Source organism: Myxocyprinus asiaticus, chromosome 31, assembly GCF_019703515.2.
Source record: "Myxocyprinus asiaticus isolate MX2 ecotype Aquarium Trade chromosome 31, UBuf_Myxa_2, whole genome shotgun sequence".
Classification (NCBI taxonomy): Eukaryota; Metazoa; Chordata; class Actinopteri; order Cypriniformes; family Catostomidae; genus Myxocyprinus; species Myxocyprinus asiaticus.
This window is the reverse complement of record NC_059374.1, coordinates 23,185,910-23,199,515: the sequence shown is the minus strand read 5'-3', so window position 1 is coordinate 23,199,515 and position 13,606 is coordinate 23,185,910.

The window sequence follows — 13,606 nt, the reverse complement described above, 5'->3', positions numbered from 1 at the left end:
TATTATAAATATAATCTATATGCTTCAATACAGTAATAAAAAAGTAATATTTACCTACATATATTTTTTACAAAACATTTTTGTAAATTAATATGGTGTGCAAAAACTACAACTTCAATCACTTATATTTTGGAACCCAGATTAATATTATTATTATTGTCTTGTCAAACTTATTAATATAAAATAATACTGATTTATTATTATTTTGAGGATTTTTTTCATACGATAATAATATATTTCTGTTGTATTTACTTCACCTTCACCTGGAGCTTTTTTGACTGAACAAAAGAGCCGTTTCTGAGCATATGGGGGCCCTAAGTGAAATCCTACTTGGAGGCCCCCGACACATGGATCCAGGCCCACACATGAATGATGCGAGTCACATATTTTAGTATAAAAAACAACCTTGCTTTGAGGGGCCCCCTGGTGAGTCAGGGGCCCTTAGCTGTCGCTTATACCGTTAATAGCTAGAAACGGCCCAGCCGAACAATAGAGTGCACTGCAGTGTCAAACTCTATTTGACGGTTTACAATCTTCCTCATTATAAATCTGGTGAAATGCTGTCACCCCCAACATTTCTGTGATACTGTGTTGCGTTTTTAGATTTGTAAAATAACTTTAAACGGCCTCAAATGTTTTAAATTGTGCAAACGGGTGCACATGCAGCACTTTGCCTTTACAATGCACGTGAGCCCATACCGAGATGGCTGAAAAAAGCATTTCCGTGCATGAACACAGAACACACAGAATAACACGTCACCCGTCACCCCTTCAGCATTTTGCTTAGCTTTCTGACCCGTCACCCCCCTAACCCCCACCACCAACACCGCTACTGATAGCAGGTATGCTTTGCTCTAAATGATTTCATTGATGATATTTCCCCATGGAGCTTGTGTCCGATTTGTGAGTGAATCATTCTCTTGAGTTGGTTCTTTTCAATTAATTGATCAAACTGGTTCACAAATTGGTTTCAATGATTCATTAGCAAATCTGTTAGATTTTTTTTTTTTTAAACCTATTCAGTAAATACAAATGACTGGAAACTCCATGAAAAAGTCATGGAAATTCATTGGTCAAAAATTGTGGGAACACTGCAGATTAGTAGTCTAAAAATAACATCTTTTGAATGCCCGATTCTTAAAATTGTATATTTGGTCCCCTCCAGTCTTGGATATTTAGTCACATCCTTGGTAAGAATTATTGGTCAAATCCTGAATTTAAAATGTTCGTCCGTTATCAACATTTTCCTTGGAATTAGGAGTCATCTTACTGTCTAACAGCAATAATAAATGTATTGAAAATAAAATAAACAACATAGTTGAAGGTACAGGGTCACATTATAAATCATATGCCTGCAGCATATGGCAACTCATTTAGACATGCAATGAAGGCCTTAAAGTGAGATTAGATCTGTAAGATGCTTGACCCTCAATGTTTTGGAGACTAGTCATATATTTCACATTTATTAATAATAGATATCTTCTCTGCATTGCAATCACATCTGAGGATGGATGTGGTAGAAATACAAGTGCTGCATATGAAGTTTGTGAAAATGAGTGTGCTCGGAAAACAGAGAGCCACTAAAGAGAAGTAAACTTTACACTTGGGAAGTTGATGTTTTTTTCAATATAAAAAGATTCAGCAAATAACTGTTTCACTTAAAATTCTTCAAGCCTCATTAGCGGAGTAAATTGCCTGTTAAAAATAACTTAATAACTTTTAAAGTGAGTGAGCAGCTCTGTAAATTGCACTAAATATTCCTGATTGAAATGTATTGCATTCCATGTTATAACAGTCATGAATCTCTACAGTTTCTAATTATCCAAAATGCTTATAGAGCTAAATTCATGACTAAAGTCTTTGAAGCATAAAAGCATGGTGAATTGCTCTAATCTAAAAAATAAATGCATTGTATTATCAGCGCTTGCATTTTGGGAGGCTGAAATTTAACAAAAAGATTACATATTTTTACCTCTCACGGTGCCTGTCGCGAAGAGCTGTGCACGCGAAAGCAGCAGGATATTGCCGCTTGCGCGCCGCCTCCGTGCCGCCTCCGTGCCGCAAGCGAAACCGCCCGCAATTTGCGGCTTTCCTTGAAAATTAACCAGATACTCGTAAAAGCGAATGTTCTAAAGGCTTGCTAGTGTGTAACGGCCTTTAGTACATTCACTTTGACACGCACAGTGTAGACAGCTTCAAGCCATCGTGGCGCATCGCGCACCCGGTGTAGATGGCAACATTGATTATGCCAAACAATTGACCAGAAGTCAGAAAAAAGGACAGGCTCAAGTAAAAGAGGTTACAGTCAGCCTATTACTGCTCATATAAGGCTGTTGTTTGTGTGTTGGATGTTAAGCAGCCTACTTCGATAGAGACAAAACATGATCAATAATCTGCTGAGCAGAACAGACTGATGCGGTGAAAACAGGGCCAGCCCATCCTACAGGTGACCGCATGGGATCCCTATGTGTCTGACGGGCCCCGTGAACACGTAAAAAGCATATGAACGAATCATAGATTTTTAAACATCATTGACTTTTCATTTGAAAGTTTCCGAAGTCCAAAGGTTTCCAGAGCGCTTCCACTCCTGATAACTCACCACGCGTGTGGAACTGATCATTTAACATACAAATCACAATGACAGTGAAAATTAAAAACATCATATTACATATAAAATGAGCTCTTCAATCACAAAAAGACAAATAACTGAAAGTGACAACAAATAAAATAACAGCAGTGTATCTAAAATCAGCAAGAACTAATGCTAAGCAGTATGCACTAATCTGCATTATTTATTCATAACGCAAATCATTGGTGGAAACTAGAGCACGGCTTCTTTTCACAGTATTATTAGACAGGAATTCAGACACTGCCGATATAAAGACGCAAAAAAAAACTCACATAGAGTGAAAATATGAGCAATTAATCTGGAAAATAACTAAACCATAATATCTGCAAAGATGTTAGCTCTCTAAGAGGTATGTGCTTTTTCTTTTTATTTGTTTACAAATATATATTTTGAGGTGTTGTGTTAATAGGCCCTATTTACAATATGTATTTTTTTTTTATAAATAATTATACATTATACATTTCTGTAGTTACCTGATTTTCTCTGATGTTTTAACTTTTATAACTTTTTCACACATTCTGGCCAACGTTTTGTTTTCATTGATTTTGTTGCTCTGAATAAACATTTCGAGCATATTCAGCAGAATTTCAAGCACTGTCAGCATGTCCTATACAATTAAAACTATCTAAAACTATTTTAAACAGCATTTTCTTATTTAGCGTAACTTTAATGGGTAACACATATGGTTGTATTTGTTAACATTATTTAACTACATTAGTTAACATGAACTAACAATGAACAATACTTAATCTAATTTAATGTTAATTTCTACATATACTAGTCCATTTTTAACATTAGTTAATACAATATGAACTAACATGAACAAACAATAAACAATTGTATTTTTATAAATTGACATTAGCCAAGATTAATAAATGCTGGAAAATTTTATTATACATTGTTAATTATATCAAATGCAAAACTCATTGTAAAATGTTACCCAGTAATTTTCATACTTGCAGTTTCCATGACCTCATTTTAATTGAGACATTGGTTTATTTGTACTTCTAGAAAAAAAGTTGAAAGGTGATCAAAATAAGGCGATAACATGGTGACTTGTCAAAGCACATAAAATACACATATTCCTTTATGCATGCATGTACATATTAACCTAACATATTCATGTTGGGAAAAAAAAGCTATTGAACACGTTATTTGTCATCTACCGAACTATACTGTATAGTGCTTCTTTTTTAGTGCTTTCTATCAAAATAAAAATAATCTGCTCATCACGTTTGTAGTGGTTCTATGGATGTTTTAAATTTTCACACCGGGTGGGGGGCATTTTCATAATTTCACCTAGGGCCCCACAAACCCACGGGCCTGGAGCTAAGAAGCGCAACACGACCATTTCAATTCACCAAAACCATATAAATTATCTTATTTGAAATAAAACCAATTGTCTAACTACATTTTCTAACAGGAATATAATGATTATCATGTGAGCTATTTTGCATGTGACAAAATGCAGTTTATTTTTATTTGCAAACTATTAGTATATTATGGCAGATTTGATTGGGTGGACCAGTACTGCTCATCATAGTAACATCATTATATTTGTGCATAACTTTATAAACATTTGTTTTATTTACCTCGCTGGAAATGTTTAAAGATATATTCATCCTAATTAACTACATAATTACATTTTGTTTTGCAATAGTTTTGTGCAGAATGATTGTGTATTTCTTTTACACAATCAATACTTCGTTCATCAGGTGTGCATTTATGTGCATTTGTAATGTTTAGTTTTCACAAATTGTTCTGTGGGTCGAGATGAAAGCTCTCAGGATCAATGAACACAGTGGAGGCCATATAGTCCTGCCAGTGACATTAACTGAATATAACTCAACTTGTTATTGCGGAGTACCAAACAAGGAGACATGTGGAACCTGCACTTTACGGACATTCACCAGTCACTCATCCATTGCCTCAAGAGGCACACTAGCAACTGACATTAGAGGCTGTAGCCTTTAGCCTCCTTGTTAACACGCCTACCTCCCATGCTGGAGATGCTGGTTCAAATCCTGCTCGGAGCGGGTCAAGCAGGACAGATTACGTGTGCATGTGGTGTGATAAGTCTAAATTTACAAGACATGTAATACAGTATAATGTTATATTAGCCTTCATAGATAAGCATAATTGTAATGGTAATAGAAAGACGATATGTTCTTATTAAACAGATTATTTAAGAAGACGTGAGTAATGTGACCACACAGTTTAAAACTTAAATAAATATGTCTTAATAAATAATTAAAATATGGTTAACAGAGGAGATTAGAGCAAGAGTGTGCAATGAGAGATTCCCTCTCTTCATACTCCTCTTCTTCCTTCCTCCAATGGCTGGTTCAAATTGGCTCGCCTAACTCCTTTAATAAAATTCTGGTAATACATTTTGGCACTTAAGTTCAACTTCATAACAAGCAATCTACGTGCTGATTTGGAAAACAGGCATTACTCTATTGTAAAATAACGAGTTGCATTATTTAAGATGATCGTTAAAGCTTAAGTTGCAACATTAAGATGCTCTTAGCTCTGTAGGATTACTCCAGAGCACTCGTAAATCTATGAGCATTTGCAAGTACTACTTAAGTTATGATGGCTTTGGGAAACAGGAGGCAAAACTAAGATGAATCGTATCGTAAGATGTATTCTACGATCTAGGCTTACGATGCTTTTGTGAAACGAGGCCCAGAGCTGCGCAGTGCACTCACATCTGCAATTAAAAACTTGTGATTAGAAATTGGAACCCATTCATATGTGAGCGATAAGCTTTGTGTCTATCTTGGAAAATCCACAAATGTAGCATATCGACAGCGTTGCAACAAAAAAACTTGTAAAATGTGTCTGATGTCTACTTTGCTATCACAAAACCTCGGACACGTCTTCTGAGTGGAGGTAATGTTCCCTCTGCGCTGTATCATGCAGCTGCGCTCAAGAGATGCAATCCATAATATAATGAACTGTAAGCAAAAAAAAAAAAAAAAAAAAAAGAGCAGGAGAAATTGAGAGGTGATCCAATAAAATGCTAAATTTTATTCTGTTTGCCCAACAAGTCATGCATGTGAGTCCTTTACCTAGATGTGAGACTTGAAGAGAACAAGCTTAAAGATATTGAACTTTGACACAGTAACACTGAATTCAACATGTTTCTTGTAGAACACCATGCCATGTGTTCCTCTAATAGACTATTCATATTAGTAGTTGACAGATAATGTATAATTATTATAATAACATTGTAATGAATATAATGTATAATGAATGTTAATAAAAATATTTATTAAAATGGTTGAATTTATTCTTGTAGTGTTTACTACAAAGCAGGAAATAGGAAAATGCATATTCTTTGGTTTGTTGGAGTTTCAGAAATGGCTAGAATTTATCTGAACATGAATATTAATTGTCACAGTCTGTCTCCCTCACGTTCTTCAAGGACTCTTATTTTGAAGTTTTCCTCCGGACTTCATCTCCCATGTTTCACTGCCCTCATCACTTCCATCTGTTCCTTATTATCCTCACCTGTCTTCCATTCCCTCATTTAGCTCCTTTTGTATAAATATCCTCTTGTTTTGCCCATTCCTTTGTCAGTCCTTGAAGTGTTACGTTGTGTTACATTTTGTTACGTTGTGTTGAAGTGTTATGTTACGTTGTGTTGAAGTGTTATGTTACGTTGTGTTGAAGTGTTATGTTGTGTTGTTAGTTACTGATGTTTAGCTTTATAGTTTGACTACTCCAGTGTTTGTTCCACTCCAGCGTTCATTATTAAAAGACTTAAAGTATCTACTCCTGCGTCTCCTCTCTTCCTCTTCCACTCCATGTACCCAACGTTACAGAAGGACTGACCTACCAATGGACTTAAACAGATTTCTCTTATTTCCCTTCACAGTCACCTAAGTCTTGGAGCTGACCGGTCCTTTAATGGAATTATTCAAACAAGACCTTCCTCTCCTGGATTACACCATCAAAATCTGTCAACTTGTCACTTCCTCCACTGTCTCGGACCCCTACCTCTGTGCCATTTATGGAATGAGCTTAAACTTCCATCATTCCACAGCCCTTCCGCAATTGGAGAATCGTCCCTTTTTAGAATATGTCTGAGCCATGCTGTTCCTACATCTCCTCTCACCTCTAACGACCCACAAGGAAGACCCTCACCAAGTCCCGGTGGTAGATCCCCCATACGCTGTGAATTATTGTGGGAACCCCAGGCCACAACCAGCGCCCACGCCTGCCACGGTCAACGAGCCAGTGCCCACACCTGCCACGGTCAATGAGCCAGAGCCTGTAGCCTCGACCATCCCAGAGCATGTAGCCCCATCTGTCCCAGAGCCTGCTTTCACGGAGATTATTGTCCTAGATTCCATTCCCACACGTATGCCCAACCAGTGTACTCCTCCTCTGCTGGCTCTACCCAACATCATGGACACCCTAGTTCCATCCAGTACCCTGGTCCTTCCTCCTCTGCTGGCTCTACTCCGAACACTTCCTCCTCCTCCTCCTCCTCCTGGTCAGCTGGCTCCTCCCACGTCACCGGCTCGACCTTCGCTCCGTGCGAAACCATGGTCAAGGGGAACCTCAAATTCTCTGACTCCGCCTAGACCCTCCGAGCCCTGGACTCCGCCTTGGCCCTTCGTTCCCTCTGTCTCACCTCGGCTCTATGTCCCTTTGGCTCCACCATGGTCCTTCAGCCAATCGTCTTCTCCGGGGTCCCTCGTCCCTGCAGCTCCACCTTGGTCAGTCGGTCACCTGGCTCCACCTCGGCTCTCCGATCCTCCAGCTACGCTTCATCACTTCAAGCCTCCAGCTTCTCCGGGGACCTCCTTCCCAATGGCTCCACTTCAGTCCTCAGTCCCACTGGCTCCGCCTCTGTCCTCAGATCCCCCAGCTCTGCCTCGGTCCTCCGAACCAGGCCTCTTGACCCAGTCCCTGCCCTGTGGCTGCCTCCCAGGCCTCTGGATCCATTCCCAGCCCTGAAGCCGCCCCCCAGGCCTCCAGATCGTCCTCCTTGGATCCTTCACCTTCTGCGTCACCCTACCCTCCTCATCCGTCTTTGGGTGCCAGGAGTCAACCTTTAAAGGGGGGGTAGTAGTAATGTCACAGTCTGTCTCCCTAATGTTCTTCAAGGACTCTTATTTTGAAGTTTTCCTCCACACTACATCTTCCATGTTTCACTGCCCTCATCACTTCCACTTCCACTTCCACTTCTGTCTTCCATTCCCTCATTTAGCTCCTTTTCTATAAATATCCTCTATTTCCCTATCTGTCACTCACTTGATGTTGTGTCAACCACCGTCCGCAACTCTATTTGGCAGGTTTGGCGCTCCAACGTCGGTCTCCCGCCCCTGAGCGCCCAGCTGTGGCACAAATCCACCCCCGATGTGACAGTCTCCACGGGTCACGAGGACAGGCCTCTTTCTCCCTTGTCCCAGGCTGTTCCGGGGGTGGTCACAAGGAGCCAGGTAAGTGCTTCGATGTCCTTAGACTCAGCACGGCTACGACATGGTGTGGCACCTCGAGCTCCGCCCCGCCGCAAGGCCCCACGTGCCTGTACGTCCGACGACATTGTCCCTTTGGCCCCCTTGCGCGGAACTTGGATGCATGGCTTGCGCTTTCCAATCCGTCACGATGGCTGGTCCGGACTGTCCGACTCGGCTACGTGATTCAGTTCGCCAGGCATCTTCCCAGGTTCAGCGGTGTCCACTTCACCTTGGTGAAGGACGAAAACGCTGCTACCTTGCGTGGAGATCGCTACCCTCCTACGGAAGGGCGCGATAGAACCTGTCCCTCCAGCCGAGATGAAGAAGGGGTTTTACAACCCCTACTTCATTGTACCGAAAAAAAGGCAGTGGGTTGCGGCCAATCTTGGACCTGCGAGTACTGAACCGGGCTTTACACAGATTCCCGTTCAAGATGCAGATGCAAAAACACATTCTGGCGAGCGTCCGGCATCAAGATTGGTTCGCAGCGGTAGACCTGAAGGATGCGTACTTCCACATCTCGATCCTTCCTCAACACAGACCCTTCCTGCGGTTTGCATTGGAGGGTCAGGCATATCAGTACAAGGTCCTCCCTTTCGGCCTGTCCCTGTCTCCTTGCATCTTCACGAAGGTCGCAGAGGCAGCCCTTGCCCCGCTAAGGGAGATGGCCATTCGCATTCTCAACTATCTCGATGATTGGCTAATCTTAGCTCACTCTCGGGACATGTTGTGCGCACAAAGGGACTTGGTGCTCTCACACCTCAGCCGACTAGGGCTTCGGGTCAACTGGGAAAACAGTAAGCTCCTCCCGGTTCGGTTTGGAGTTGGACTCAGTCTCTTTGACAGCGCGCCTCACGAACAAGCGCGCCTAGTCGTTGTTGGTCTGTTTGAAGGCGTTCAAACAGAAAACAGCGGTTCCACTGAAATTTTTTCAGAGGCTCCTGGGGCATATGGCATCCTCAGCGGTGGCCACCCCGCCCGGGTTGATGCATATGAGACTGCTTCAGCACTGGCTTCAGACTCGAGTCCTAAGATGGGCATGGCGCTGCGGGACACATCGCGTGGTCATCACGCCGGTCTGTCACCGTCTTTTCAGCCCTTGGACCGACCTCTCATTTCTACGGGCAGGTGTTCCCCTAGAACTGATCTCCAGGCGCGTCGTGGTCACAATGGATGCCTCCAAAACGGGCTTGGGCGCTGTTTGCAACGGGCACACAGCCGCCGGCTTGTGGACGGGCCCGCGACTGCATTGGCACATCAACTGGCCAGTGGTGCCTATCTAACAGACATTTGCAGAGCAGCAGGCTGGGCAACACCCAACACCTTTGCAAGGTTCTACAACCTCCAGGTGGAACTGGTTTCATCCCAGGTAGTGGCACACAATGCAAGCGGATAAGCCCGGGATAGCCGGCCGGGTGTATCGCTTGCACATAGCGCCTTCCACTTCCTTTTGAGCTGAAGACATGCACCATTAATTCCCAGTAGTGTTCACAAATTTTGTTCCCTGGTTGACTTCCTCCGAGCCCTGTGGCAGTCGAGTTTTCAAAAAGACTTGCTGCCAGCCCAGTACACATGCTAACTAAGAGTCCTGTTCTGGGGTAGGTGCTCCGCATGTGGCGGTTCCCTGTAAGGCTAACCCCATGCGATATATATCTTCCACTAATTCGTTTCCCTGTTGGCAAACTGTGTCTTACTTGGGCAGAGCCCCTCTGCCCCAGTCTCCATGTTTGTAGTAACTCCTTCCCCGCTGGGTAGGATCTACCTCGAAGACTCTCCACATAGTTGGAAAGACCATGTGACGTATTTTTCCACTTAAATATCCCCCCCTCTCTTTGGGCGAGGTGTGGTCTCCACAGTGTCTTCCCCTTGAGAGGGACACCCCCCGACTAGACCTGGCGGCCCAGTCGGATAATCCCCCTTCTTTTTTAGGGAGTGGAAAAAAAGAAGGGGAAAAGAGGCCATGACTGGGTTAGCCTGTCTCTATCTTTTGGGTAGTCGACTTGTCCCCAAAGGGCCATTTGACACTCATAACTATGTTGGGGGAGGTTACATGTCAACCTGGTGTGCTGGCTATGAGGCACACAGTAGTCTGCCCACCACACACCACCAGTTCACATAACACAGTTCAGCCAGTTGTGGGGTTTCGAATAGGGACCCCTAGTGTCACTACATCGACACCAACGTCGAGTGAGTGACAGATAGGGAATGTCCTGGTTACTTGCGTAACCTCCGTTCCCTGATGGAGGGAACGAGACGTTGTGTCCCTCCTGCCACAATGCTGAACTACCCGCTGAAATGGCCAGACCTTATATCGGCTCCTCAGCATAAAACCTGAATGAGTGGTTGCATACCAGCTCCTTTTATACCCGTATGTCCGGGGGAGTGGCAGGCATTCCCACTCGCCAATTTTCATTGGCCTTTTATCAAAGACCAGAGGTGTCTAGAGTGACCCCTAGTGTCACTACATCGACACAACGTCTCGTTCCCTCCATCAGGGAATGGAGGTTACACAAGTAACCATGACATTTTGCCCATTCCTTTGTCAGTCCTTGAAGTGTTACATTGTGTTGTTAGTGATGTTTAGCTTTAGTTTGTTCTACTCCAGTGTTTGTTCCATTCCAGCGTTCATTATTAAAAGATTTAAAGTATCTACTCCTGCATCTCCTTTCTTCCTCTCCAGGAACCCAACATTACATTAACAGTAATACAAGTATGTCATTATTTCAATGTGGTATGGATATGGTATTGATTATTTTGCACTCGCTATATTTTAGTTTCTATACTTAAAACACTAAACAATTAAGTCAGGAATGTTTGAAGGTGAATTTAATTTGGTCAGTGCTAAGGGTTAGTCTCAGTCTCAGACAGCAGGAAATGGCCACAGACCAGTCACAGCAAGCATGATGTAAATTGCAGCATAAATTGCAAGAGCTGTCAGACAATCCATTCTGATTGGCGGGCAGCTCTTATGAGGTGCACAGGTTTTTATCACTTTATCAGATAACAAAATGTTGTTTAGAAGTTACCAGGCTACAACAATGAGCACCTCTGTGGAAGAAGTATAGTCGAAAACTACTTGACTTGATTAGATTTGCCAAAGCTTGCAAAAAACAAAAACAGTTAAGAGTACTGCTTTAAACAGATTGTTAAAGCGGTTATTTGAATGAACTACCAATTTGTTGTATGTCATGCCACATTTAATAATAAAAATAAGTAAAAAAAAAACAAAAACATTCAGGGTGCCTCTCAATATCTAGAACTGGCCCTGAATCACTGATTGCTGTGTAGGTAGACATAGGCATGATAAAGTAGGGTGACCACAGTTTATTAAATTAATATGTAATATGATTTGCTGGAACATATAATTTTTTTATTTAACACTGTACCATGTTGAAAACTGAGCCTTGTTAATTAATTAATTTATTTGCATTTCCTGAACTACGTCAATATCTGCGTATTAATGTCCGGTGCTTAAGTAAATAATTCCAAAAAACCAAGGACTTCTACACAGTCGAGGATTTTTAAAATCAGCAATGTAATTGACAGACATAAAAAAAAATTATAATAATTCAAATAATCTTATCTAGGCTAGCAGTATATTAATTTCTAGCAGAGACATATCTGCCTATCATCATTTGTAAAATTCAAAGCTCAGTTTTCAGCTTTCTAATGTTATATATATATATATATATATATATATATATATATATATATATATATATATATATATATATATATATATATATATTTATATATATGTAAGGCTGGCACCAGAATGTCTACAACCAAAAGGCACCATTTCCGGTAATAGTCAAAGAACTCTGCGAGAATCAACGTCATAGAACTCTCTCACAAAAGCTGAAATTTACACCTGAATATCACCACGTGTGATAAATTGCAAATCGCCTTTTGCTGAAATCTTCACCTGAATATCACCACAGTGTGATAAATTGCAAATCAACTTGCTGCCCCCCCCCTTCTCTCTCCCCCTTCTCCCCTTCAACAGCTCTGGACCAACACAAAGACAAGATTTATATGTAAAAATATAACAAATACCATGAAAACAAAGAATGCAAATGTATGTGTTTGATATTATTTAAGAGGTCTATGTGCGACTGGTATAGTGGTCTCTTTCCCATGTTGATAAAACTAATGGTAACAAAGTTATAAGGTCTTTGCCAAATACTGCATAATTCTGGAGGTGTCTCCCCCTCCTTGACATACAATTGAAATTATCTCCTGTATGTTAACAAGGTTAAACCCCAGGAAGTCAAGAACCCATTCACCCCCAAATCCTCATTGTCCAAAGGATAATACCATTTGGTACACAATGTTTATTCTGTCTGGATATTTAAGGAAAGTTGGCATGAAGCTCTGGGAATCTGTATGCAGATCTCCCATGCTGTACCACTGCATGTAGTTTTGTCAGGTATGTTTCTTTGACTTGTCTTTTATTTTTAGTAATGCTTGTTTATTCTGTTGTGAAATTGGCTTTGATTTGAATTTCTGCAACAATGTTTTATATCCTACCTGACAAATAAATTGTTATTATTTGATTTATTCTGAATTCCTCTGAAATCATTACTGGAGCTTTAATATAGGAGGAAGCCATTTAAAGTCTCTCAGTTTGAATTTAAACCACTCAGGAAAACCAGGTAGGACAACCACCTAGGACAACCAGGTAGGACAACCACCTAGGACAGCTGGGTAGGATTTGAATTTCAATAGACCAGGGTAGACCATACTGGAGCTTTAATATAGGAGAAACCACTCAGGACAACCGGGTGGAGAAAGCCATTTAAAGACACTCAGTCACTGCTCACCGCCCGTCTTAGCAAGTTGTATGTATGTGACTAAGCGGCAATATTGTCTGGTTATGAGAAAAACCAAACCAGACGATATTAGTTAACCCTACAACCACTGACTAAGAACGGATCTGGCTATCCATTTTCGGGAGGTTTACGTAATTTAATAACGGCCGGCGTAAGTCTCCAAAGATCAAAAGGACAATGAATAGAAGAGGATTTATAGTAATCAATAACCTAAAAATGTTAAATTAAAAGAATGATCAGAAATTAATTAGAGCTTAAATATAAATTAGAGGTCAACTTAAAATTGGAATCAGATAAAATGAATAACGGAATTAAATGTGTGAATTAACAATAATTGATTTACTTCAGCGCTCAGAAAAGACAGAACAACGCAGAGACCTTCAAGGGCAATTTATTGAAGTTCCACTCCGGAACGGATAGAAAATTATCCATATCCTCTTTTTTTTACATATATATATATATATATATATATATATATATATATATATATATATATATATATATATATATATATGCTGCAACTTAAACTTTTATGATCATCTTAATTGCTTGTTATTTTACAGAGAGAACACCCAAAACAGCACTTTGAATGCTCGTTATAAAGTAGAAATTAAATGCTTTGTTACAGGAATTGTCCGGTCCAACGCTGAAACCTTGGCCAGTATGTCCAG